The sequence below is a fragment of the Puma concolor genome, chromosome B3, assembly GCF_028749965.1.
Source record: "Puma concolor isolate L17-30 chromosome B3, mPumCon1.1.hap2, whole genome shotgun sequence".
In the NCBI taxonomy this organism is placed as follows: domain Eukaryota; kingdom Metazoa; phylum Chordata; class Mammalia; order Carnivora; family Felidae; genus Puma; species Puma concolor.
Window position 1 is genome coordinate 1,372,313 of NC_141672.1, and position 25,320 is coordinate 1,397,632.

General features: G+C 58.4%; 2 long non-coding RNA genes across 3 annotated transcripts; both read right to left on the bottom strand.

Moving 5' to 3' along the window:
• Positions 1-3,317: 3,317 nt before the first annotated feature.
• On the bottom strand, positions 3,318-6,295 carry LOC147579623 (uncharacterized). Of its 2 annotated transcripts, XR_015251959.1 has the most exons (3): positions 4,891-6,295; positions 3,839-3,951; positions 3,318-3,604 (listed from the first exon to the last, which is right to left on the bottom strand). It is a non-coding gene; the product is annotated as an uncharacterized LOC147579623 (long non-coding RNA). The 2 variants fall into 2 exon arrangements; XR_015251958.1 differs by having other exon boundaries at positions 3,839-6,295.
• A 1,829-nt stretch (positions 6,296-8,124) lies between these two features.
• Positions 8,125-11,761, bottom strand: LOC147579624 (uncharacterized). The gene is made up of 2 exons (XR_015251960.1): positions 11,070-11,761; positions 8,125-8,654 (listed from the first exon to the last, which is right to left on the bottom strand). It is a non-coding gene; the product is annotated as an uncharacterized LOC147579624 (long non-coding RNA).
• Positions 11,762-25,320: the final 13,559 nt, after the last annotated feature.

Sequence of the window (25,320 nt, forward strand, 5' to 3'; positions counted from 1 at the left end):
ACTCTTCATCCCTCCCTTCAATTATTTTTTATTTTTTTTATTTTCAAATTTTATTTTGCTTTTTAAATTTATATCCAAGTTAGTTAACATATGGTGCAATACTGATTTCAGGAGTAGATTCCTTAATGCCCCCTACCCATTTAGCCCATACCCCCTCCCACAAACCCTCTAGCAACCCTCTGTTGTTCTCCATATTTAAGAGACTCTTATGTTTTTGTCTCCCTCCCTATTTTTATATTATATTTGCTTCCATTATGTTTCATCTGTTTTGTATCTTAAAGTCCTCATATGAGTGAAGTCACAGGATATTTGTCTTTCTCTGACTAAATTCACTTAGCACAATACCCTCCAGTTCCATCCACATAGTTGCGAATGACAAGATTTTGTTCTTTTTGATTGCCTAGTAATACTCCATTGTATATATATACACCACATCTTCTTTATCCATTCATCCGTCGATGGACATCTGGGCTCTTTCCATACTTTGGCTATTGTCGATAGTGCTGCTATAAACATAGGGTGCACATGTCCCTTGCCAGACAAGCACACAGCAGACTGGTTGTACCCAACCCCACGCATCCCCTCCAAGTCCCCTGCTGGAACTCATGCTGACTTGTCGCATGAATTTCCACCCTTCCCAGTGACACCATCTCTGCCATCCTCTGTCATCACAATAGCACTGAACCGAGACACCCAATGTCACCGGGCTTCATCCGAGGAGGTGCCCTCTGGCAGGTGATGCCACTGGCCAGGCCTTCCTTCGCAAACACGTGGTCCCCCTCACATCCCCAACGGATGTTTCCTCCACATCGCAGGCCTCCCTGTTCTAACCTCAGACACCAGCCTCCATCCTCCTTGTGCACAAGACAGGAGACTGCCAGAAGGTCAACCCTAGAAGCCACCAGACCATGTGTAGGAGAGAAGGAATCCAAAGACAGGTAGAAAATACACCTCTCCAAGTTGTTTCTGTTTCTTTTTTTTAACATTTGTTCATGTCTGAGAGAGAGAGAGAGACGGAGTGCAAGCAGGGGAGGAGCAGAGAGAGAGAGAGGGAGACACAGAATGAAGCAGGCTCCAGGCTCTGAGCTGTCAGCACAGAGCCTGACGTGGGGCTCGAAATCATGAACCACAAGATCGTGACTGAGCTGAAGTCAGACGCTTAGCCAACTGAGCCACCCAGGCACCCCTCCAAATTGTTTCTTGCATAAACACAAGAAAAAATTGGGAAACACTTTGTCATTGCCACCCCCACTTCTGGAGTGGGATCCGTGGTGTCTTCGACAGAGAACAAAATCATAATGCGCCAGTGAACATAAAAACCACAGGGAATTAGGATGCGGATCCCTTAGAAGGATGTTGATGGCAGGTAAGTAAATAAAAATTCAATGGCATCATTCCAATGTCCCTTAAAAGCAGAAAATTAAACCAGAATTTGGTAATAACATTGATATTATTATTGATCATAATAAAATTGTGGTTTCATCAGTTTTGAGGCTGCACTTTTAGGGTGTCGTGCCTTCCCGTGGATGGGTAAGAGGACCCGTCACTCTGCAGGGTCCTCTTAAGGACTTAAGCAGGGTCACTCTGCACCCTTGTAACTTCTACTGCTCCAAAGACTACTTTCTCAGATGTTAATACAGCCACTGGGACTCATACTCACCGGGCATGTGATGCACCTTCTCTAACCCTCCACTTTCTATCTCCATCTGTCATTGAATTTGAAATGAGTTTTTTTTTTTATTTGAGAGAAAGAGAGAGCATGAGCATAGGAGGGGCAAAGATCTAGGAAAAGAGAGAATCCCAAGCAGGCCCCACGCTCAGCATGGAGCCTGACACAGGGTTCGATCCCATGACCCTGGAATCATGACCTGAGCCGAAATCAAGAGTCAGACACTCAACTGACTGAGCCACCCAGGCTTCCCTGAAGTGAGTTTCCTACAAGCAGTATATAGTCAGGTCACCTCTTTGATCCATTTTGCCAACCTATCTTCTAATTGGTCTGTCTGACCGTGCATTGAAAGTAATTATTGACACATTAGCCTTAAATCTCTTTACATGTGCTTTCTATTTGGTTCCTGCAGTTTTCATTTCTCTGTTCACCCTTGTTGCCTTCCTGTGGCACCTGAACATATTTTAGGATCCATCAGGGTTTACGTGCCTTCAAATCTTTACAGCGAAACGTGTGTCTTTGCATGGACTTTTCATAGCAGGTGCATCATCACAGACACTTGGAGATCCTCCAGCAAGCAGTCGCCACCCGTTCCGTCTGTCCCTGTACCCTCCCCACCCGTGGAGAACATTGTCTTAAACGTTTGGTTTCTCTTTCAATCGTCAAATATGATTTGTAAAACTCGAGGAAAAGAAAGCCTGTTGTGTGGACACCCCCGGTCTCACCACTGCTCCTCCATGAAGCCCCTTGAGTCTTTCTCCTTTGATTTGCCGACTGTCTGAGGAACGCTACATAACACGTCACAAAGCCGGTCCTCACGGAAACGTCTGCAAGCAATTCCTGTAGTGTCTTTTCACACGTGCACATGCCTACTTCCCTCTGCTCCCAGAGGCCGTGTTCCCTGGATGTGGTGCCCACAACTAGCAGCCCTTCTACGTCCAGCACTTGGGAAGCCTGTGCAGCCTCTTCGTGGCCCCCACGGCCTCAGATGGGAAACCCTCCCCAGGTGACATGTCCTTTCTCTCTCACTGCTTTCGAGACCACTCCTTGGACTCTGGTTTGCAAAGGCTTCGTTGTGAAACGTCTTGTCGTAATTTCTTCGAGCTTATCCGGTTTTGCTTTTTGGAAGTTTGTACCCTTCACCAAATGTGGTAACTTCTCAGTCATTATTTCCTCAGTCTTCCCGCCCACTGCCTTCCCTCCTTCTGGGGCTCCAGTGCTACCGGGTGACACCTCTGTTCTTGCCTCAGGTCCCCACCAGGCTGCTCTGGGAAGTCTGTTCCTCTCTGTCGTTTCTACCGTCCCATCCCCAAGTCCGCCGACTGGGCACTCCGTCTCTGCTCTAGTGTCCGCCCAGCACAGACTGTGTTTTCCTGTTCTGTAAGTTCTGATTCTTTTTTATAGATTCTACTTCTTTGCTTCCATTTTCTGATTTTTTTCATTTGCTTCAATAAAATTTGTGATTAATTTTTGAGGCACCTCGTGTGTGTGTTTTACTGAAGTGTAGTTAACGTACAGTGTCCCATTAGTTTCAGGAGTGAGCGCAGTGGTTCAGCACCTCCCTACACCACCCTGCTCCATCCCTGTCACCTGTCCCCGCCTCCCCCCACCCCACCACCACCACCACCTCCACTCTGGCGACCACCAGTTGGCTCTCCGGCTCTAAAACATCGCCATATAATTGCAACATGGAATTCACCTGACTGTTGCTGTCATTTGACTGTTTTTTTCCTCAGGTTAGATTGTCTTGATTGCTGGAATGATGGGCACTGTTTTACTGCATCCTGGAGGTTTCATCCACTACATCTCTAGTTGAGTGTCAGGCCTGGGGTACTTTTGCAGGCTGTGGACCATGTACTGTTCAGGCGGGGCGTCTGTTCCACTGGCGCGTTTGCATCCCTGCCACTGTGGCATGCCTATTGTGACAGGTGTTGCCTGGAGGGTGGGAGGCAGGCTGGGGTGGGGTCCCCCGGGATGGTGTCCCGGCTGCCCTGCCAGCTTTGAGCTCTTGAACCCCTGGAGACAACAAGGGTCTCCAGACAGGCTGCTATGAGAGTGAGCCCCCACCAGCTCCCCCCACCAGCCCTGGTCGTCTCTGGGGAAATGGAGTGTCTCAGCCTGGCCCCTAATTGCTTGTGGGGCCCCATTCCCAGCTCCTGTCCCACTCACCCTCTTTTCCAGGAGTCTTCCCTCTGGTGCTGATATACGGGGGAGGAAAGAGCCTAGCTGTGCTGCCTTCTGATGCCAGGCTGTGGGTCTGGGGGCCCAGTCTCTCACAGGTCCTGGGAGATCAGCAAGGGTTCAGTAGATCAGGGGCACAGAAAGCATGAATAGGGACCACCTCATCATCCTCAGTGGGAAAACTTCCTACCACAGAGGCAGACAATCCTGTTTCGGTAACCTGTATATTCAGTGTAATACAAATACGTCCTACGGATGGTAAAATACACAAGAGCAGCCGGAAAATGAAAACAGTGCGTATGGTCCAAGTAATAATGATGCCACACCCAGCCTGATAGCACGGACCATTCAAAGGAACAGGTTAGAGAGATGTGCTGTTGCTCACAGGGACACCGCACTGAAGGAGCTCTAAGGGACGCTCCTACATGGGAAAAACAAGTCACACATACGTGTGTGTGTGTGTCCCGTTTATGCACAAAAATACCCAGTGTGGCACATGCATGCTGTGTGTGACTGTGTCAATGCATAGAGCAGTGTGTAGAGACGCAAACCAGCCCATGAGCACCACCAGGCTGGCCACAGCCTCTGACCCCAGCTATTTCTTCCCCACGAGTCTTTCTGGCATTATTGGAGGACATAAACCCCAAAGAAGTGAGCATGTGGGGGGCCCCTGGGGGTCTCAGTGGGTTAAGCATCTGACTCGATCTCGGCTTAGGTCATGATCTCATGGTTGTGAGTTCGAGTTCCACATTGTGCTCTGTGCTGACAGAGTGGAGCCTACTTGGGATTCTCCGTCTCCCTGTCTCTCGGCCCCTCCCATGCTCCCTCTCATGTGTGTCTCTCTCTCTCTCCCTCTCAAAAAAAATAAATAAACTTTAAATTTAAAAAATATTTTAAAGAAAGAAGTGCGTGTGTGGGAGGAGCATTAAGCAGGACCCCCGCCCTGTGTGTGGCTGGGACACCCAGTCCTTCCCAAGCTCACAGTAGCTGGGTGAGCTATATCCCAAACAAGATAATGTTGGAAGTAAAAGCAAACTCACCTCAGAAGCTCACATGACCCAGCAACCAACCAGCATCTGCTCTGACAACCCGTTTGTGCCGCTTCGGCTCACAGGATAATAATGACGGTTCCGATGGCACACGGAGGTAAGCAAACGATGGGCTGCAAACTCGTGTGTCCGAAAGAGAACACATCACTTCTCAATTAAAAATCTGATTGGCTTTTGTGTTACAAGGAAACCTCATTAAGTTATTTAAGGCCTTTGGCTGCTTCTCTGTATTCTGAACATGTCACATGTTCTTTCCCCCACGCGTCATCCATGTGGACGTGACACACGCAGGTTTCCTAAAAGCAAGCCTGCCTGGAATCCTGCACGTAGGGACTTGGCAAAGCGCTAAGGGTTACTCAAGGTTCCTTTGTGCACTTATTTGCCCAGGGACAGAGGCCGAGGGTCTGTGAGCCAGTGCATTGCTGGCCCCTCTCTCCTTCCTGATTCAACAGCCACACAAGGGAACAGCAAATAAACTAAATCCCGCGGGCAGTTTGGCTGACAGCCAGGAGGTGGGGGAGCCAGGGCCCTGGACAGGGTGAGGCCTCCAGGCTCAGGTCCTCTCCACAGAGCAGGACCACCCAGGTGTCTCTACCCCCTGCGGCTGGTGAGGCAGACCCCCCAGGAGGCACCGCGGCCAAAACAACCAGGTCCCTGAGCCTCCACCCGAGGCTGAGTGCCCTGGGTCTCCAAGGCCTTCATCTCGGTATCAGGGCCGCTGTACTCGGCACATCTGTAAAGGTGGGGGCTCTCCCAGGCTCAGTAGCTGGATTGAAGTGAGGCACCTTGGCTGGTGGTCTCAGGACAGCGACATGGGATGGCCGTGTGTGACGGGCCTGGGCTCAGAAGAGGCCCTGGGTCGGGAGCCCTGCAGCCAGGATGCTCTTGGAGTCCTGGCCCCCAGGCAGCAAGGGGGTGGCTGAAGCTGACTGTGGAGCCAACAGACATACCCCTGGGCCTGTGATGCCGAGAAGCCACCAGGGAGCCGCTCACTCACTGTGAGCTGGAACGGCATGCACGCACCCATGCACACATTCATACACGCCAAGGTGCTCTGGGCAACAAGCCGTCTACACCCTACTGTGGGGTCCCCATTGTGGGCTCCTGCTATAGGCCCCCTGCTGTGGGCCCCCACTGTGAGCCCCCTCTGTGAGTTCCCTCCTTTGGGCCCCTCCACCGTGGGCTCCCCGCTGTGGGCCCCCTGCTATGCGCTCCTGCTGTGGGTTCCCCCTGTGATCTCCCTCCTATGGGCCCCCTCATGGGCTCCTCGCTATGGACTCCCAGCTATGGGCCCCTCCCCCGTGGGTCCCCTCCTGTGAGCCCCTCAGTGAGCTCCCTTCTATGGGACCCCCCATGGGCTCCCTCCTGTGGGCCCCCCTGTGGGCTCCCCGCTATGGGCTCCTGCTGTGGGCCCCCCTGTGAGTTCCCTCTTGTGGGCCCCCTCCTGTGGGCCCCCCTGTGGGCTCCCTCCTGTGGGTTACTCTGTGGGGTCCCTCCTGTGCCCCCCCCCCGTGGGCTCCCTCCTATGGGCCCCCCTGTGAGCTCCCTCCTGTGCCCCCCCCCCCGAGCTCCCTCCTGTGGGCCCCCAAAATATAAGCTCTGCAGCCACCCATGGTCTCTCTCTGCTGCATCTCTGTCTCCCAACAGGAAAGACGGGGGCCAGGTGCCCCAGCAGGGCTGCCCAGGCCTGTTGGGTGGGTGGACAAGACAAGGGTCCTCACACTGGTGACCCACCACAGGCACAGAGCTGGGGCGGGGCCGTCCCTTAGAAAAGGTGTGGCCCAGGGACCGGGGAAGTGTGGTCAGGACATGCAGGCTGGGCAGGCACAGCTCCCTGAAGACCCACCATGTTAGAGACCCCAGGGACTCCTCAGGGGAAGGCCAGAAGGCGCCCCTGCAGCACCAGTCCCCCCGGGGCTCCCCAGGGTCCTCTGTCTGAGGCTGGGGACCTCGCCCAGGGATGCAGCTGCCCCAGTCTGGGGGTGGGGGGGGTGCTCTGAGGGGTCCTCCCTCTGGGTCTGCAGGACCCCAACCTCGGGGCAGGCCTGGGTCTACGGGGAGAATACCAGTCCCGAGAAACCACCGAGCTCAACAGAGCTCAATGTAGGAGGCCAGCCCACACCTGCGTTTCCTAGGCCCCAGGGAGGGCTGGTGAGGGTCTCACCTGACAGGGTGTGACAGCAGCCATGCCAGTTACTGGATGACCTAAGTGGGTGTGCCCACGGAGTGGGGACAGGTGGGCGGCTGGGCTCGCTAACTGTGGGGAAGTGTAGGTGGTCAGTGGCATCTCTGCAGCCGGGAGGCCAGGCCCACTGACCCCAGGTAGCCACAAGCTGGGACCCCACAAGGCTGAAGGGCTAAGCAGGGTCAGAACAAGAAAGTTGTCATCAACGGACCCAGGCCACAGTGTCTGAGGTCTGTCACACACAGTGGTGCGGAAGATTCTGGTGTGTAACTTAGGGCTTGGCTTTAGGGAAAGCCAAGCTCCAAGCACTCACCTGCATTGCCTGTCCCCCTAAAAATGGAGGTGACAAGGGAGTGGATGCAGGTGCAGAGGGCGGCCACAGACCCACAGGCACCTGCACCCACTGCCTCCCACCTTGTCCTCACTGCCACCTGCAGCCCCACGGGGCACATCCCTAGACCCACTGACAGCAAAGTTCCCTGCACAGGCCTGGACATGGGGGGCTTAGCATCACAGCCCAGGGAAGGCTGTGTGGGCTGACAGCTCAGAGAGGAAGGGTGAGGGTGCCTCTGTCCCAGGTGGAGGAGATGTGTGAAGGCCAGGTGGACCAGGTGACCCAAGCCAGGGGGTGACACAAAATCCAAATCCCCAGGTGACCAGCTGGGTTGGGGCCAGGACCCTGGGGTGGAAGGACCTGGGGCCCAGAGGGATGGAGAGGCCCTCAAACCCACCCAGGGTCAGATAGAGGCAGCCAGGAACTGTATCAGCCCTGGGCTGTCCCTGGGCTGTGATGCCCTGGCAGATCAAGCCTGAGCAGGACAGAGGCTGTCACCTGCCTGTCGTCTACCAAGTGATACCTGGTGAGTCCTGGGGCTCAAGTTCTAAACTTGAAGCAGCAGAAGCTTCTGGAATCCACCAATCACTGGCGTGTCCCAGAAGGCGGGTCTGGCTTCCAGTCAGTGTTCCATAAATGCCCATTGAGTGGGTGGAGTGAAGGGTTCACAAGTGGCCCCCAAAAAATATCCAGGTCCTTATTCCCAGAGCTTGTGACTGTCACCTTATATGGAGAAGGGGTCTGTGCAGATGAATTTAGTTAAGGTCACAAGATGGGGAGGCTCTCCTGGATTATTATCAAAGCCCTAAATGTCATCACAACATCCTTACAGGAGAGAGAGGACACCACCCCTCCAGCTCTGAGGACACAAGGAGGGGCCCTCAGCCAAGCGACGTGCAGGGTGTGGCCCTGGATGCTTCTGGATCCTTTTCTCTGGGCCAGACACTGCTTCCTGGGATCAGAGCACCCCTCTCGGGGCTGGGCTCCCCCTCTCAGGACTAGACACATTTCCACCACGCCGTTGGGGCAAAGCGAAGATCCAGAGAGTCGAGCTGACATCCTGGGGGCACTGAGGAAGCCATGTCCTTCCCAGCAGCAGGCAGGCATCTGTCACTGAGCCTCGCCTGGGCCCCTGCCCAGCTGGGGATGACGAAGAGCTCTGGGCCTGAACCACTGGCAGGCACGGGGCTTGTAACTGGTGCGGAGGGAGGTGCAGGAAAAAGTGTTTTGTCCGCCCTGGTGAAGCGACGAGAACCAGAGTGAGTGCTCCCCTAGACCAGGGGGCCCTGCATCACGTCCTGGAGCCTGTGCTCATGGAGCCAGCAACGCAGGCTGTGCTCCTGAGCGCCTAACCTGGCGAGGGTGAGGGGCCAGCACTCCCGGGGAGGCCGGAGTTGGGAAAGGACACGTGTATTTGGCAGAGGGGCCCTTCAAGGACTGCCTGAGGGAGGCTGGCACCAAGCGGCACCGTCCCCAGCCCCCACATGAACACAGAGGCCAGGAGAGCAGATGCAAGTTGTGATGTGACCCAAGAGAGACAGGCCTCAGACGGTTTGTCGCACCGAGAAGGGAGCTGGGGCAGCAGCCACCCCCCCACCCCCCTCAGGCCAAGGCCCAGTGCAGTCTGCTCTGCTGGGGAGGGGTCTGACTGGTCTCTGCCGAGGGCAGAGCATCAGCGAGCCTAACCTTTGCCCCCTCAGCAGCCCCCGGTCACTGCCAGCTCTTTGGGAGGGCCCAGCTGCAGAATGTCCATGAAGCCCCAGTCCGAGCTCCTGGACACAGCGGAACATGGACCACCAGGATGAGACCACAGGGGCGCCCAGGACCCCTGAGCGCAGGGACGCAGGATGCAGCCAAAGCCCCTAACCACCCTCCACCCCACAGGGCTGCCCACCGGCAGCCAGGGAGGCTGGGACCCTTGCAGGTCTGGGGCGAGCAGGCTTCCTGTGGGCGACCCATGGACCAGGCACGGATGCGCGCTTTCTCCTTCCGACTACGTCCTGCCGCTTCTTGAGGACAGCACCACGGACACGGCTGTGTGCCCGTGGGAGAGGGCACGTGTGCCTGCTCCGTCGTCAGATGTGTTCTTGCACACAAGAACACGTGTTTCACAGCGAGGAGGCTGCAGGAGAGGCTTCTGCGCCTGCAGGCTCGTCTGTCCTCAGCACTTGGCCTGGCTGACTTATTTCTCCACCTTTCCTGGGGATCAAAGCCCTTAAAATCCACAAATGGTTTCTAAAGCTCAGAGATGGAAGTTTCCAGAAATGCTTACCCGACACCACCATGGCTCCAAGAGGTGAGAGTCCCAGGGGTGAGGGGGAGGAGCTGGGGAGGAGGAACGTTCCAGAAGGGGCTCCCCAACTTTGTCCCCCTCACTCCCCCAAGACCACTCCTCAAAATTAGGAGGAGTATGGGGCACCCTGGTCTCTGGGGCCCAGCACTGTGGCTGCTGTGGCTGGACATGGGCCAGGGACGGCCAGGGGCTCCCTCGTCAGGCTACAGCCCCACAGGAAAGCCCACCCTAACCCTGGGGCCGAGATGTCAGGCAGAGGGGCTACTCGGATGCCGGGAGAGCTGCCATCCCACGACGCTGTCTGCCATGGCTCCAGAAGTGGCCTGGAGGACATGAGGGGAGAGGCCGCTCTCCCAGACCCCGTGGTGGTCCCAGTGGGGAACCGGTGGGCACTGGCCACCAGCCCAGGGTTCATGGACCAGGGTGGACCTCAAACTGCACCATCCACACGGCCCCTGAACACGTGCATCTGGCCAGATGCCACCCAGCTCCGTCCCCTCCTTCTCATCCCAGCGACCTCTACCAGCAGGGAGCAGGGGGGAGGTAGATGTGTGGAGGCCTGGGCCTCAGCACACCCACCGCACAGTGGCATAGTCATAACAGTAATAACAACAGCCCCGCGGGGTGGGTGCTGAGGACCACGTGAAGACAGGCACCAGGTTGCAGCCCTCACAGCGAGCACTCAGCCCACCACCACGTGCCCCGCCCCAGCATCCTTCATCTGCTGTACAAATGTGCGCCCCACCCCCGCAAAGCTGCCAGGCCTCCTGGGGCCACGGCCCTGCCCTCTCCGGCCCCAGGAGGGGACCTGGGACACTGGAGGCTCAGTGGTCGGCTGAGGGCATGTCCACACCCCTGCTCCCCCAAATGACTGCTGTTCCTGTGGCTCGGGTGGGGCAGGCGCCAGGTGCAGGTGTGGACTCGCCCACTAGGGTATCGCAGCAGCTCACGCTGGGGACGACCCAGCAGAATGCACTTGTTAGCACAGAATAGGCGTCACGTTTCCTTTCCTAGCAACAAAGCTTAGCCAGACGGCTCAGCAGGTGGACACCGCGGTGGGAGCTGTCCAGAGACCCGACATCCCCGGCCCAGATGGCTTCGTGGACGGGGCTTCAGACTTCCACAGACGCGGTCACTGCCACGCAGACCTGCTCCTGGACTCTGTAAGTGAATCATGCTCCAAAGAGCCCAAAAAGAGCAACGCAGGCCGGTTTTCATACTAACATGAAGGGCCCTCGAGGAGGGCAAATTCCGTCCAGCTCATTGAACTAAGACTTAAACCAGGATTAGGCCTCCCCTGGGCCTCTGTACCTGGGCCTCCCCTGCACCTGGGCCTCCCCACACCTGCACTTCCTCACCTGCATGTGCCCCAGGTCCTGCTAGAACCAGGGGGAATTGAAACTGCATCCGAGGACAGCAGGTGCTCTGGCAGTGGCTGGTCACTGAGGCCTGTCACCACAATGGCACAATCCCAGGTGGCTCTAAGGTAGATGGGTCCACAGGCAGATGGCAAAGGGAGACAGCCAGAGAGGGGCCGGTGAGGCAGAGCCAGACGCCCTCGCGGGTCTGAGCACAACTCAGACCCCGAGTGCAAGGCTCAGCGGCAACAGGACTGACCCCTGTCCGCTCCAGCCTCCCCGGGTGGGAACCACCTGCTGGCCCCAGAGTGACCCCTCACAACGCCCCACCATGTGGCATGGGCGGCCGCCTAGTGCCGTGTTCTGGCAAGGAGTTTCCCCGGGCTCCGCCTCTGCCCTCGGATCAGCCCTGGGCATCCCAGGCTCCTCCCCCTCCAGCCCCGCAGCCCCCCTGGGAAGAAGGATTGGAGGCGGGTCTGTGTCACTGTGGTGACTACTGTATCGGGAGTAGCTGTGCTACCACAGCATTACAGCACCCATCCAAAACCCCATCCCGGGGGGTCCCAGCTGTGGCCCTGCTCACAGCGCAGCAGGGACGCCTTCCCCCGGATTTTGAGTGGGGCCACATCACCATGCATATGGTGTCACCAGGGCAGTGCAGCCTGTAACCCAAACCCACCCGCAGCAGGCACAACGGAAGGAACAGGGCTTCCGGGACGCCGCGCCAGGACCCTGCCTGCTGACTCCATCAGACCCTGAAACCCACCAGCGGAAGCCACCCCAAACCTCAGCCAGACCTGCCTGTCTGGGCAGGGACAGCACAGGGGTTGCCCTGGTGAGCGGGCCCTGCTCCACCCTATAGCCACTGGGCTACCCGGACACGTCACCCCACACCCCACATCACTTAAACCCCACCACACCCCACATCACCCCAACCCCACGTCACCCCACAGCACCTGTTCCCCAAGCAGACTGGGGGCCTGCCCCGTGGGACCCGGGAAGGTGGGCGGGACTCCCCCTTTCAGGGACGGCTGTTTGAACCTGATTTGGGAAACGTTTCTTCTGGGAGGACGGATAGACCCACGTGCCCCTCGACGGGTCTGGCTGGTCCATCCATCCCATGCTCTGTGGTCCCCTTGGCCTCGTCCAAACCTGGCCTCACCAGGAGGCCCCCAGCGACCCTGGAGACATGCTGCAGACACAGTATCCCCGAAGTGGACACTCTCCCCGTGGCCTGGGCCACAGATGTGAGCACACACCCCGAGAGTGTGTGAGACCCCGGGCCACCACCCACACCCCCTGTGCCCACGCCCGTGGAAGCTCAGTCTCCACCCGCCCCTGCAGCAGGTGTCCCTGGGGAGACAGGGCAGCCGGACCACACCAGCTGCCCACCACGTGGGGCAGCTCTGGACACCTGTGCAGACACGCCAGGCTGGGCGCCTAGGGATCTGGCAGGGAAGGGGCCCCTCCGCCGCGCTCGGGGGCTTTTTGACGGGGAACTTTCTACTGTGTTACTACGGTAGTGACTATGCCCACGGTGACAGACCCAGCAGCAAAAACCGGCCAGAGCAGCAGGGCCCTCCAGCTCGGCTCCTGAGGGCCAGAGCGGGACCCTAGGCCTCCTGAGCCACCGGCAGCCAGCTCGGCCTGTGGGCTTGTGTCCAGGTACAACATCCACCCGCAGCTGGGGGCTTCAAAGGGCTCTGAGGTGGCCGCACAATCCCCACTGGCAGAAACAGACGGGATCTCAACACCACGGCGGAACCGAGCAGGAAGGACAGAGTCTACCCTGGGCAAACTCCCAGTGGGCAGGACCCCCAGAGACCCTTGCGGGGCTGGCAGGAGTGGACACTGGAGCTAGGCCCACACTAGGCTGCGTAGGAGCTCACTGATACTGGAGGCAGGACAGGCTCTCAGGGAGTGGGGCACCTCACAGCCCGTGCCGTCCTCAGGGACATGGGTCCTGATCCTGGACGGGCCAGCGGGGGCTCCTGGGGCCTGTCCCCCAGGAGACGGGCGGTGCGGGCTCTGGTCGTTGCCGGGAGGCTAGAAACCCACCCACAGTGAGTGCCCTCCAGGGAAAGCCCCTCCGAGCAGCCAGCCTAACCCAGCCCAGCCCAGGCCCTGCTAGGGGCCCAGAGCTGCGCTCCCCTCCGTACCCGCCAGGCTCCTGGGGAAGGACGCTGTCCAGGGCCTCATCCAGCTCCCAGCCACGTGGCCCCCTAGCTCCGGCCCTCTCCTGCACATCTTGGGCCTTCCTAAACACACTCTGCCCCTGCCCATGTCCAGGCTTCTGTTCCCAGCAGGGGCACCCCCACTGGGTGGACCTTCCTGGGAGACTGGCTGTAGGACAGCAGGGATTTTAACTGCGGGTGGGGCAGGGGGGAGGTTGGGGTAGGACCGCATCTACTGCATGACTTACAGCAGCGAAGCTCAGCCCGAATCTCCCGGATGGGCAGGCAAAGGCAAAGGGCAGTGGCGTTGGGGACTGTCCCCTCCACAGGGCCTGTCTGGAAGCCACTACCTTCCTCCCCCACTGCCGGCCCCATCCAGTGCCCCTCGGACCTGAGCCCGAGCCCCAGGTCCCTGCCAGCCCACCGCAGACTCCCACAAGCGGACAGCTCCTCACCGGCCAGCCCATGGCCCCCGATGCCGCTGTTCCCACCCTGGAGCAACTGTTTCAAGCCCCAGCAATGCAGCAGACCCACACCTCCATCTCCAGCCTGCCCCAGTGCCTCCCAGTCCTGGCATCCACGAACAAGGAGTCCACAGTCCTTGCATCCACCTTTACCAGCCCAGGCGTTCTGGGCACGTCCTCTCCCGTCCCAGCCCACCCAGGGCTGCAGACTGCGGCCTCCAGGCACCCACCGCAGCAACGGGCATGCATCCTGGTCCCAGGGCAGATCCAAGCCTCCTCCACAGCCCTAATGGCCCCTGGGCCCTCCCCGTCCTGAGGAAGCTCCTCCCCCCAGCCCCGCCTGCAGGGGCCAGGCCCTGGTTATTGTCATGGGGCATCAGACAGTGTCTATAACTACGGTGGTACCACAGTGATGCCCCTCATAGCAGCAACCAGGCCCAGCACCACCTGCTGCCTGGGGGCCCACCCTCTGACCCCAGGCCTGGCAGCTCACCCTTTTCAGTCTGAGGCATTCACCTCTAGCCTCTGGCCCTGGAGGGATGGGCCCCTCACGCTGGGGTCTGTGCTTCAGGGGGTCTCCGGGGCTGACTGATTCTAAATGAGGAGGCACATCCATAGCCAGAGGGGCTGTGCTGGGCCTGGGGAGGAGGAAACCACAGGCTTGGGTGCACACAGGGGCAGAGGGACCAGGCCTGTGAGTCACAGAGCCCAGGCCCAGCAGCCGCCCTGCCTTCACCAGGACAGTGAGCACAGAGCCCCCAGGCTGGCACAGGTCACCCCACGTCCATCCGTCGGTCCTCCCCTCCACAGAGGCTCCATCAGCACCCCCTCCACAGGCCACAGGGACCAGTCCTAGATGCCCAGCTCCTCACCACAGACTATAGATGAGCCACGCCAGGGTCAGGACCCAGGGGGACCCAGGGCCCCTCGACCAAGCCCCAGCTCCCACCCCAGCCCACACTCAACCTCCCCAGGGGACACCTGCCTCAGCATGTCCCTCGGAGGCAGACTGAGGGACCGTGGCCTCAGCCAGGACAGGCTGAGCAGCTGTGAGCAGGGCCTGCCTCTGGGCCCCAGGGACAGGCCATATTGTCTGAGCCTCTGTCACTGTGGGTACCGGGATACTACCTCCTACGGCGACACGGCTTATGCTCAAAACCAGCCTCCCTCCCTGGGCCCCACTGCTTCCTGCTAGGGGCTGGGCCCTGTCCCCTCATGCTGTCCCCCCAGTTGTCATCAGAGGCTGCAGACCTCAAGCCGGTGCTGTCCTGAGGCAGGGCTGGGGCACTGTGGTCTGGGCACCGGGGTCCAGCGCAAGCACCCTGGGAGGAAAGGGTATGGACAGCGCTGACCTCCAGAGCCGGCCCCTCTCCTCCCAGCCGCCCGGCCTCACTGCCTGGGAGGCTCCCCCTCTGAGAACAAGAGGATGGCGTGGGGTTTTTGCACACCCAGGAGGCCCTCCTGCACCCTGGGCTCGGGCCTGGGCACGTGGCTGGGGTACAGTCAGCTGGCAGGCCCTCTGCAGGGAGCCCTCCCCATGGCCCCCAGCCCTCACCTCCTCTCCCTGTTCCCTGAGCTCTCCCTCCTCTTCCCTCCACGTGCTGTGCTAAGACCCTTCCGGGGAGGGGAAGCCACAGAGGATGGGGAGCCGGGCTCCCCCACCATGATATCCAACAGCACTGTGACTCCTGCAGAGCGGATACCAGACAGCGACTGGGGCGGGGGCAGCTCAGGCCCGGAACCTGACCGAGATCTGAGCTGACCCCCCTGCCGAGCGCCCTGTGAGCCCGGGGCCGAGCCCAGGGTGCTGGCCCGGCTCCCAAGTCCCGGCGCCCGTGACCCCACACCTGCCAGGTGGAGGGCAGGTGTACAGGGCACTGCCAGTGCAGGGGAGTGGCTGAGGCTGCTGCAGGGGGAGCTGGGCTGAGGTGCCACACCCCTACCCCAGGGGGAACGGGAGGGAGGGGAGACTCTGTACAGACCCTCTCAAGGTGTCACAACCCCCTCAGTGGCCCAGGACAGACCCAAAAGCCCTTCCTTGAGCCCTCTGCCCCTCTGCCCTCAGGCATCCCGTTCTGGCTGACACTGACCAGCCAGCATGGCTGAGCAGCAGACCCCTCACAGACAGGACGGACCCAACATGCCCGGGGGCCCAGAGCCCAAGGAGCAGGAGGCCAGCCCACCAGACCCGGGCTCAGGCTGCAGCCCCGCTCCACGCAGGGTGGGCTGGGGGAGGCTGGCTTCTGCCTCAGAGCCCACCCACCCATATGGGGCTCAACCAGACACCAGACTGGGCTGAACGTGCCCCAGAATCCTCACGCACTGGAACTCCAGACTCCAGAGCTCAGAGGGAGTGTCCAGCATGGAGAAGCCCCCCCGCCCCCCGCCATCCATGGGACAAGACCCAGGAGGGGGCTGAGCCCCCAGCATCCGTCCATCAGACAAGACCCAGGAGGGGGCTGAGCCCCCAGCGTCCGCCCATCAGACAAGACCCAGGAGGGGCCTGAGCCCCCAGCGTTCATCTATCAGACAAGACCCAGGAGGGGGCTGAGCCCCCAGCAGGCCAGGAGGTTTATGAGTCAGTCTGTGTCATGGTGGTATAGCGGAAGCTGGTCCCACAGTGACACCCTCCAGGCCAGAAACCCCTGCCCCCAAGTGGGTCCACCAGCAGAAGGGCCTGCCTCCCGGCCTGAGGTCTGCATCCTCCCACCCATTTCAGGGGGTCAGTGATAGCCTGAGGAGGGTCCTGTTCCAGGAGACAGGCTGCCCAGTGCAGCCTCCCCACCTGGAGGTCCTTGGTGGATTTTGTGCAGGCCTGAGGCAGAGTGGGTAGTAGCGGGTGGGCTCACAGTGCCTCAGGCCATTCATAAAACCCACCCGCAGGCCCCGCCAGACAGAATACCTCCACCCAGCAGCCCATCCCTCCGTGCGGGGACCTCACGGCCAAGGAGGAGCCTGGAGTATTCTGAGCAGCCCGGGGTCACTGTGTCCGGTGGGAACTAGCACTGAGACGTTGGCTGTGGCCAAAACTGTCCCCATGGGCTCTGGGGGCCCAGCCTGGAGCTAGCAGTCCGACAGGGGAGCCCCGCCCCCAGCCAGGAGGTGTCCGCGGGCTCCTGGGGTAACTGGATAGCCCTGGACGCCCCTCAGCCTCCCCGCTTCCGGGTTAGGACAAGAGGCTGGGCTGGGCGGGGGGTCGGGGGGGCTGGGCCCTGTCCTCACCCTCCAGAGCAGACCTTCAAGGCCTGTGTCCCTCAGGGAGACACAAGCATCTGCTCCTGCCACTGCTGCCCTGGGCAGGGGTCAGCAGGCATGACCCCTCACGTCAGTCATCCAGGTGCCACTGCTGGACAGAGTCCAGCCAGGCCTCAGGCCCCTTTAGGAATGCCCGGCTGGTGGCCAGCACATGGGGTGCCCGTCAGCCACCGGCCGCCAAGCAGGCAGCACCAGGAAGACCACCCAGAGGGACCCGTGTGCCCCTTCTGCCCATCACCCCTGAGCCCAGTGCCCTCCCCTGTGGGGACGGTCATCCAGGCAGCATTCTCCCTGGGGCCCCCATGCTGCAGCCATTGGGTCCTCAAGAGCCCCTGTCCCAGCACTGAGGACTCGGCCACATGGGGCAGCCAGGGTCCCCCAGCCCACAACAGGACTCCCAAAAGCCCGAGCCCACCATGTGGAGCAAGGAAGAGGAGTTCTGACTTCACTGGGGCCCTCCACCAGCCTGCACCCACCCACCTGTCACCTGTGAGCCAGTCTCCAGAGGGCCTGGAGCCCCCAACTCAGAGGCCTCCCTTCCTGGGTGAAGGCTCATCCAGCCCAGGTCCCCACGGGCCAGCACCGGTCTTGGGGGCAGAGCCAGCCAGGCTCCAGGTACCCTGTTCCCGCGCAGCTCCCTGGGCTCAGCACCACATGTCCCAGGCAGGAAGCAGATAAGCTCCAGGGCAGCAAACCCCCTCCTGCCTTCCCTTCCTGTCCCACCGCACTCCTCCACACCCCTCCCCTCCCCTCCCTGCCCTCCCTGCACTCAGGCCTGGGAGGTTTTCAGGTACTTTACCTTAAAGCTGGGGTTTCCCTCCATGGATTTCCCTGCAGTTTCTCTCCTCTGGTCAACTCTATATTTCTTCCCTCACTCCCAGCACCACAATACTGCACTCGCTCACTCCCTCACTCATCAGCCCAGGGAATTTAGCCAGGCCCTGGGGTGTGACACAGCAGGCACACGCGGCCCTGAGGGTATGCAGACGTTTGCACACGTACAGGTGACACTGAGAAGGGGAGGCACAGGGTGTGGCTTGGAGTGTGTGGGTCAGTCAGGGCCCCTTCCTGGAGGACCAGGCACTCTAGCTGCAGGTGGAGAGGAGAAGCGTCCAGGACTTTGGCAACGGGGACCGAGGGGCTAGCAAGGATGCCCTCTGGGAGGACAGGGAGCCTCAGATGGGGGGGCCTGAGTCATTCAGGAACAAGCTGGAGCCCAAGACAGAGCTGGGCTGCACTTCAGGAGCCCTGGTCCCAGGCGGTGATGCAGCGGGCAAAGGGGACACAGGGACCCAGATGTGCAAGGTCCAGGCACAGAGGAGCACGCCCCAGCCCTGGAGCCCCCAGCAGTATAGGACACCAACAAGTCAGTGCTCCTGTCCCCAGGCAGGGGACAAAAGCCCCACTTCTCCAGGTCCCTAAGGTCAGCACCCTCAAGCTTCAGTGCACACAGACCCCCTACCCCAGGAATCTTACTGATCTGCAGATCCAGATGCAACCATTCTGGGGAGGGTCCCAGGGAACCCCATGCACCCCTGGATGAGGACGCACTCCTGCCAGGGCGCACTGCTCGGCCAGAGGCCAGAAAGGAGGCCACACCATTCCCCACCTTCCAGAAGACGATGGTCCACAGATCTCCCTCCCCAGCCCCACAAGACTGATTACTGAGAAGGCCCTCACAGGGACCCCCACCTCCCAAACACTCTCCCTTCTGGTCCTTGAGCCCAGCAGCCTCAGGGTGACATGCACACGCACCCGGGGTCACCCTGCCCCCTCCTGGCCCACCCTTCCTGGGGTAGTTGCTGCTTTCCCCTACTCTCACCTGCAGGGACCCCTCAGGACCCTCCAGCTCACCGGCATGGCACCCGTGACCTCGACCCACAGCCATCCTCACGACCCAGCAAGGTGAGCCCAACTCTCCACAGCCAGGCCTGGACACACAGGGGTCATGACCCCAATGCTCCCTGGCGCCATTTTGAATTGGTGGCCACATGCTGAAGGGGGCTGCAGGCTGCTGGGCTTAGCTCTTACAGACCCTCACCACACAGTCTGTGTGGGGCAGGCCACCCCAGCACCCAGCTGATATCCACTTTCCCCTCAACTTCCCAGCACCTCCCAGTCTCTTCTGCAGCCCAGTGGCCACAGGACCCACAGAGGCCAGTGAGATCTACTTGGGAAGAAGGAGGCTTCCAGAGTATACTTTGCTGTTTGCTGCCTGCCTATCCTGGGATATAGATGCAAGGCCCAGAGGTGAGCAGCCCCTTTGCTCACCTACTAAAGATAGTGGGCCAAAAATATAGATGAAATCTTGGCCCCCAGTGGTGTTGACAGATTCCTCTGTTCTCACACGGGGGGATTAAGCTGGTGCAGTGGGGCTTCTATTTTACGCATCCTGACTGATCCCCATGGAGGAGCTTCCCAGCCACCACCCCCACTGGGATTATGCTGTGGGTCCCATCCGGTCTCCCCAGTCTGAGGCTCCCTCCCTACCTGCTTGCCCAGCTGAGGTCATCTCCTATTTTGATCAGAATAAGAGAAAAGCCTGCCCCCCCCACCTGCCTGCATGTGTGTGGGTCCCCAAAGAGGCCGCCTTCACAGGCAGCCAACAAGGACACAGTCACACCAAACAAAAGACGGCCCCATGTTGGGACAGGTAGCACATAGGTGCACACATACCTGTCACCATCACACAAAAACAAGAATGGATGTTTATTTGAACTTACAGATTCTATGGTGCTACTTTCTTTTCTGTTGCATGAATCTTGTTACTTAATCAAACAGGACTATTTGCAGTTAGGACTGACCGGTAGCAGGACCTTTTCGTGGTGTGTGTGGAAACACCTAACTCTATTTTTAAAATATATCTCCTGTCTTCTGACGGTGATTCATTCCAACTCCTTTCTTCAACTCTCTAGAGCGTTTTTCACATTTTGTAGGTTAGATGCATAAATGCAAGATTTTGTAAAAGGAGAATGCAATTACAGTAGGGCTAATTCATTTTTTAATTTTTTTTATTTCTTTTTGAGAAAGAGACAGAGTGTGAGCAGGGGAGGGGCAGAGAGAGAGGGAGACACAGACTCTGGAGCAGGCTCCAGGCTCCGAGCTGTCAGCACAGAGCCCGATGTGGGGCTCAAACCTAAGAACCGTGAGATCATGACCTGAGCCGAAGTGAGACACTTAACAGACTGAGTCACCCAGACACCCCTACAATAGGGCTAATTAGACAAATGTTACCTACATTTAATAGCTATAATGAGGATATGTCTCTGTCCCACAATGCAGTAGGATATTCTCACTCTGTTTCCTTGTTCCAGCATACTCCTGTGCAGAGCCAGAGGCCTGGGGACATCCTGTGTCCTCTGTGCACATTTACAGATTTAAATAAAAATGCTTTAAAAGACTCAAAAAAAAAAAAAAAAGAATAAATGGTTTGAAAGCATGAAGACCATTTAAGTCAGAGAAATCAAAGTTGGGTCCCAGGTAAGTTGGGTTTGGTTAATGGTTCCGGGATACCCAAGCCCGTGAGCTGCAGACAAGTGACCCCCGCCTTCCTCCCGCACATTCAGGCACGTTCCTGGCCTCTGAGGCGTCTGCAGTCTGGCCTCTCCTCCCTGGCCGGTGTCCGTTCGCTGCTCCCGCCCTCCCCCCAACTCCTGACCGAGGACCCGGGACGAAGGTCCTAGTCCTCCTGCATGCATCCCTCCACGTCCTCCGGTCCTCCGGCTCAAACACCATTTACACACTGATGGTCCTGGCCCTGGAGGGACCAGATGCCCACACGCCACCTGGGCACTGGCAGCTCCCTGGAGCTTGCGGGTTCCTGCCCCACCACCGCACACCCCCTGCTCCGTCTCCGTGGCCACCCACACTCACGGCTGCTCTGTCTCACTCCCCATGTCTAATCCACCCCAAACCCTGTAGGCTCCACTGTGAAGCCCTACACACTCAGAGGACACCATACAGCCCACTGTGCATGGCCTGCTTGGGGCCCATGGCCCACCTGTGCACCCCCGCCTCCCGGTGCACCCCACCGCCCTAGGTGGCAACAGCAGACCTTCCAAGACCTTCTCTGGACCCTCCCCCACCCCATGCACCTGCTGGAAACCCTCCCAGAGCCCTCCCCTTCTCAGAGAAAACCCCACAGTCACTCACGAGGCCCACACTGGCTCTGAGGGGGGCCTTGTGTGTGGGGGGGTCCCTCCACCCAGAAGCCTCCTCCCTGGAGTCAGTGTCACCCTGCGGGTCGTCTGCATGGAAACCTCAGAGGTCACACACCCCCAACGCCAGAGACCTGTGGAAGCCCATCACCACACCTCACACATGCTCACACCTGGGGGTCCTGGGGGCTGCCCCTCAATGCAGTCCCACCAGTCCCGGCCAGTTGCAGAAAGACGATAGGGAATCTTAAACCAACCAACACGATTCGAAACAGTGTTCGAACAGTGTTTCAGAACATTATTAAACTTCTCAGGAAAAAACCCAGAGCAGTCAATACAGTTACTGGGCTCAATAAAATACAGGAGATATTCAGCTTTAAGGCACTTCCTGAGTGCCCAGGAAGGCTCTACTTTGACCAAGGCCAGAACGACACGACCAGACTTCCCAGCAGGGGCTCCTTCTCTGCCCTGAGTACATGCCATACGTCTACTTCAGCGGCAAATAACCTGCAGGAAACGTTGCAAACAGAAAGATAAGAGTAAGACCTCCCCACGTTCCCATAAGGTTGGAGACTGCAGCCTTGCACGTACTGGAAACAGGACATGAGTCGGTGACTTTCTGGAATGTTCTTCGTTCATGAAGATCTGTGGCTCTTCATGTGAGAATCCCCCACACTAAAGGTTGCTTCCAGAGCGAGTGTGGGTCCCAGCAGCAGCTTCACTTGCGCTCTGGTAAAACTCTTCTTTCTTTTAGAAATTCTAAAAGGCAGGAGGGGCGCCTGGTAAAACTCTTCTTTCTTTTAGAAATTCTAAAAGGCAGGAGGAGGCTCAGGTAGTTAAGTGTCCGACTTCGGCTCAGGTCATGATCTTGAGGTTCATGAGTTCAAGCCCCGCGTCAGACTCTGTGCTGACAGCTCGGAGCCTGGAGCCTGCTTTGGATTCTGTGTCTCCCTCTCTCTCTGCCCCTCCCCTGCTCTCTCTCTCTCTCTCAAGAGTAAACATTAGAAATTCTAAAAGATTTGTTCATTTTGCAATTGACAACTTCGAAATAAGCAAAAGGAGATCAGATCATTGACAAGACGAGAACCAATCTGACCTGATTTCTCAAAAGAAAATGAAAGTTTATTTATGCCCATAAAACTCTGCTGGAGAGAAAATATGACTCAAGAATTTTATGACCCAAAACACGGGCATTAAAATATATTTTCCATGTGCGTGAACTTGGGGGACTAACCCCTTCAATTCTTCCTTACAGAGTAAATCCATATGTAAGACATTAATATTTAATTATAAAAAGTATAATGTTTTCGAGTCTATATTATACAAGCTGAATAAAGAAAATCTTCATATGAATGTACGCACATATACAACCAACATTCAATACAGATAATACAGACTGTTGGAAATAAAATTATTTATTTGAATAAAGACCAACTTTATCCAACCAATAGATAGTTGGAAGGTTTCATGCAAAAGACATACCCATTTTAAGTAAAAGAGCCTGCTGGGGGGGCGGGGGGCCGTGTGCATGTGTGGGAGCCATGAACACGGTACAACGAGCGTACAGTCGTCACTGTCAGGCAGAAGGAGCTGTGATGCCAACAGAGGAGCATAAATGAAATACTGAAAATATTGTTTAATTAACCAACCCCAAAGGCAGCAGTAAAGGGTGGAGAGAGGCACGAATGCGGCCAGGTCACCAGCGGGCGGGCAGGCGGGGAGCTGGGGGAGCAGCAGGTCCCCCTGGGGATGTTCCAGGGGAGGGGGCGGGGGGGGAGGGGGGCTGCACCTGCCGGGGCGGGGGTGGGGCCCGGAGCTGGTTGGACCGGAGGCCAGAGAGCCCGGCCAGGTACTGGATACAGGTCCCCTCTGGGGACGCAGAGCCGAGTGGAGAAGGAGGGGAAGCAGCTTGAGTCCCAGGAGCTCCTGGGCGCGGTAGGGGCTCGCAGTTCCCACCGCCTGTGACTTCCTCCTTCCGGGACCCCCCTCCCCCCTCCCCCCCCTCCCCCTCCCCCTTCCCCCCCACACACAGCACTTGCCCCTCAGCTTCCCAGAATCGGCGGAGACACACATGTAGAATCGTGGCGAGGGGAACGTCCATTTTTAGTGACCCTAGGGAGACTGAGGTAACGCGAATGCACAGGACGCAGGGAGGAGCCACGAGCCGCTGATACCTGCAGAGCCCACGTGACGGAGGCCACAGGACAGCCGAGAAGGCCCGGCGTTCTGCCCACCAACACCTCTCCCTGGTCCCAGCGCCTCGTGTGCCACGACCCGCGGGGGGGGGGGGGGGGGGGGGGGGCGGGGACCGCGGTCCGCAGGGCCCCTCAGTGCCCAGCGCGGGTCACCCCAGCCGCCCGCCCACCCCGTCCCCGTCCCCGGGCCGCGGAGCTCCCCAGGCTGCCCCGCCCCGGCGTCCGCCCGGTCCTCCGCCCTGTCCTCCCTCCGGCGAGACGCTACAAAAAGAGCGCGTCCAGGGGGTCACTTCGGGAGACGACGAGTGCGAGTGTGAACTGGCACAGTATCGGCATTGGGAAAACAGCAGCGAGCCGCACCCGCACCGGAGGAGTCCCCAGGGAAACCGGGCCACAGAAGGACACGTCCACCCGATCATCCGTCACCAGTGGAAAGCAATGAACGGAGCAGCGGGACTTGTGACGGGAAACACAACGCCCGCGACGGCCGTCAGACAGACGCACGGTCCGGCCTCGGGGACGAAGGAAGACGCTGTGCGCGTGGCGGTGACGCGCACCGGAGGACGGGCGCACACGTGACCAGCGTCCTCCGGGACCCCCGCGACGCCGCGTGCCGGCCATGGCACGCTGGGTCCCTCGTCTCAGGCGCGCGAGGCTCCCTGTCGGCCGCAGATTGTGCCTGTGCCAGGAGGGAGCGTATGAATTCCATCTTAAAATACATCTTCCCTCCTCTTCTTTCGTTAGTTAGCGTTGGAAAGAATCGACTTGGGCAGGATTCAAAAAGACGAACTCCTCAGAAAGGGGAGACACAGGCTCCTCCACTTCTGACCCCACGATCAGCGCCAGGCAGCCGTGAGCAGCACGACAGGTCACAGGGGAAGGCAGGAGCCTGTCTGTCCTTCCAGAATAAGGCCACTGAAGACGTGGCAGCAAGCTAAGTGTCCACCTCGGGCGGACACATAGAGAAGACGTGGAGCCCACACTGTGGACTGTGTCACTCAGCCACCCAAAGGAAATCCTGCTGTCAGCCCATACGGGTGGGCCTCGAGGGCATTATGCAGAGTGACACGAGCCACAGAAAGACGCTGTGTGATCTCACTTATGTACAGAAACTTAAAAAGCCGAACTCCTCGAAACAGAAGGTCAAAAGATGGCAACCAAGGGCTGGAGGCGGGGGAGTAGGGGAGACGTGGTTTGGGGTGTAAACTTAGGACTAGTAGATGAAACAGTTCTGGAGGTCCGATGCACAGCCTAGGGAGTGCAGTCAGCGATACTGTATCGTAAACTTCCTACTTGCTGAGAGACCACGTCCTAATTATTCCCAACACGAAAAATAAATGATAATTATGTGACCCCCCCCCCATGGGGTGTTAGCTCTGCCATAACAATCATACGCGGACACCTTAAACTTACACAACGTTATCTGTCAATTACGTCTCAGTTTTAGAAATAAAGTGCCTTATCAACAACAAGAAAAAGTAACACTACTGAAACACAGTTTGAACATTCAAGAATCCAGTGAATAGGTTTCTATAACCCCCACATGGCAAAATTGCTCGTGAAATACGTCAGCCACCAATAGATGCACGGAGAAGCTGGGGCCACAAAACCCGTGGAAAATACTAATGTGGTTAAAACATGAGGCTGAGACCCAAGCGGCTGGGGAGACTGAACAGAGAGGAGATGGGTTCTGTCCCGACAAAGCAGAAATTTCCCCACCAGCAAAAGTGCCAGGTCAGGGCAGGTGACAGCCGCGGCTGCACGCGGAGAGCTAGCTGCCCAAGGACGTCAATGAGGTAGACCCAGGTGGGAGGGGTGGAGGCAGAGCCAGGTACACTGTTTAGTAAGAGAGCAGAGGTCCGAGGAGGACCCTGTGACCAGAGGCGGGAAGGAAGTGGGCATGACAAGGAGCCAGGGCTTTCACACCTCGCAGAGCGGAGGCCACACATGCGGGACGTTGTCACAACAGAGCAACCACTGCATATACTCAAAGAGCAGAGAAGGGC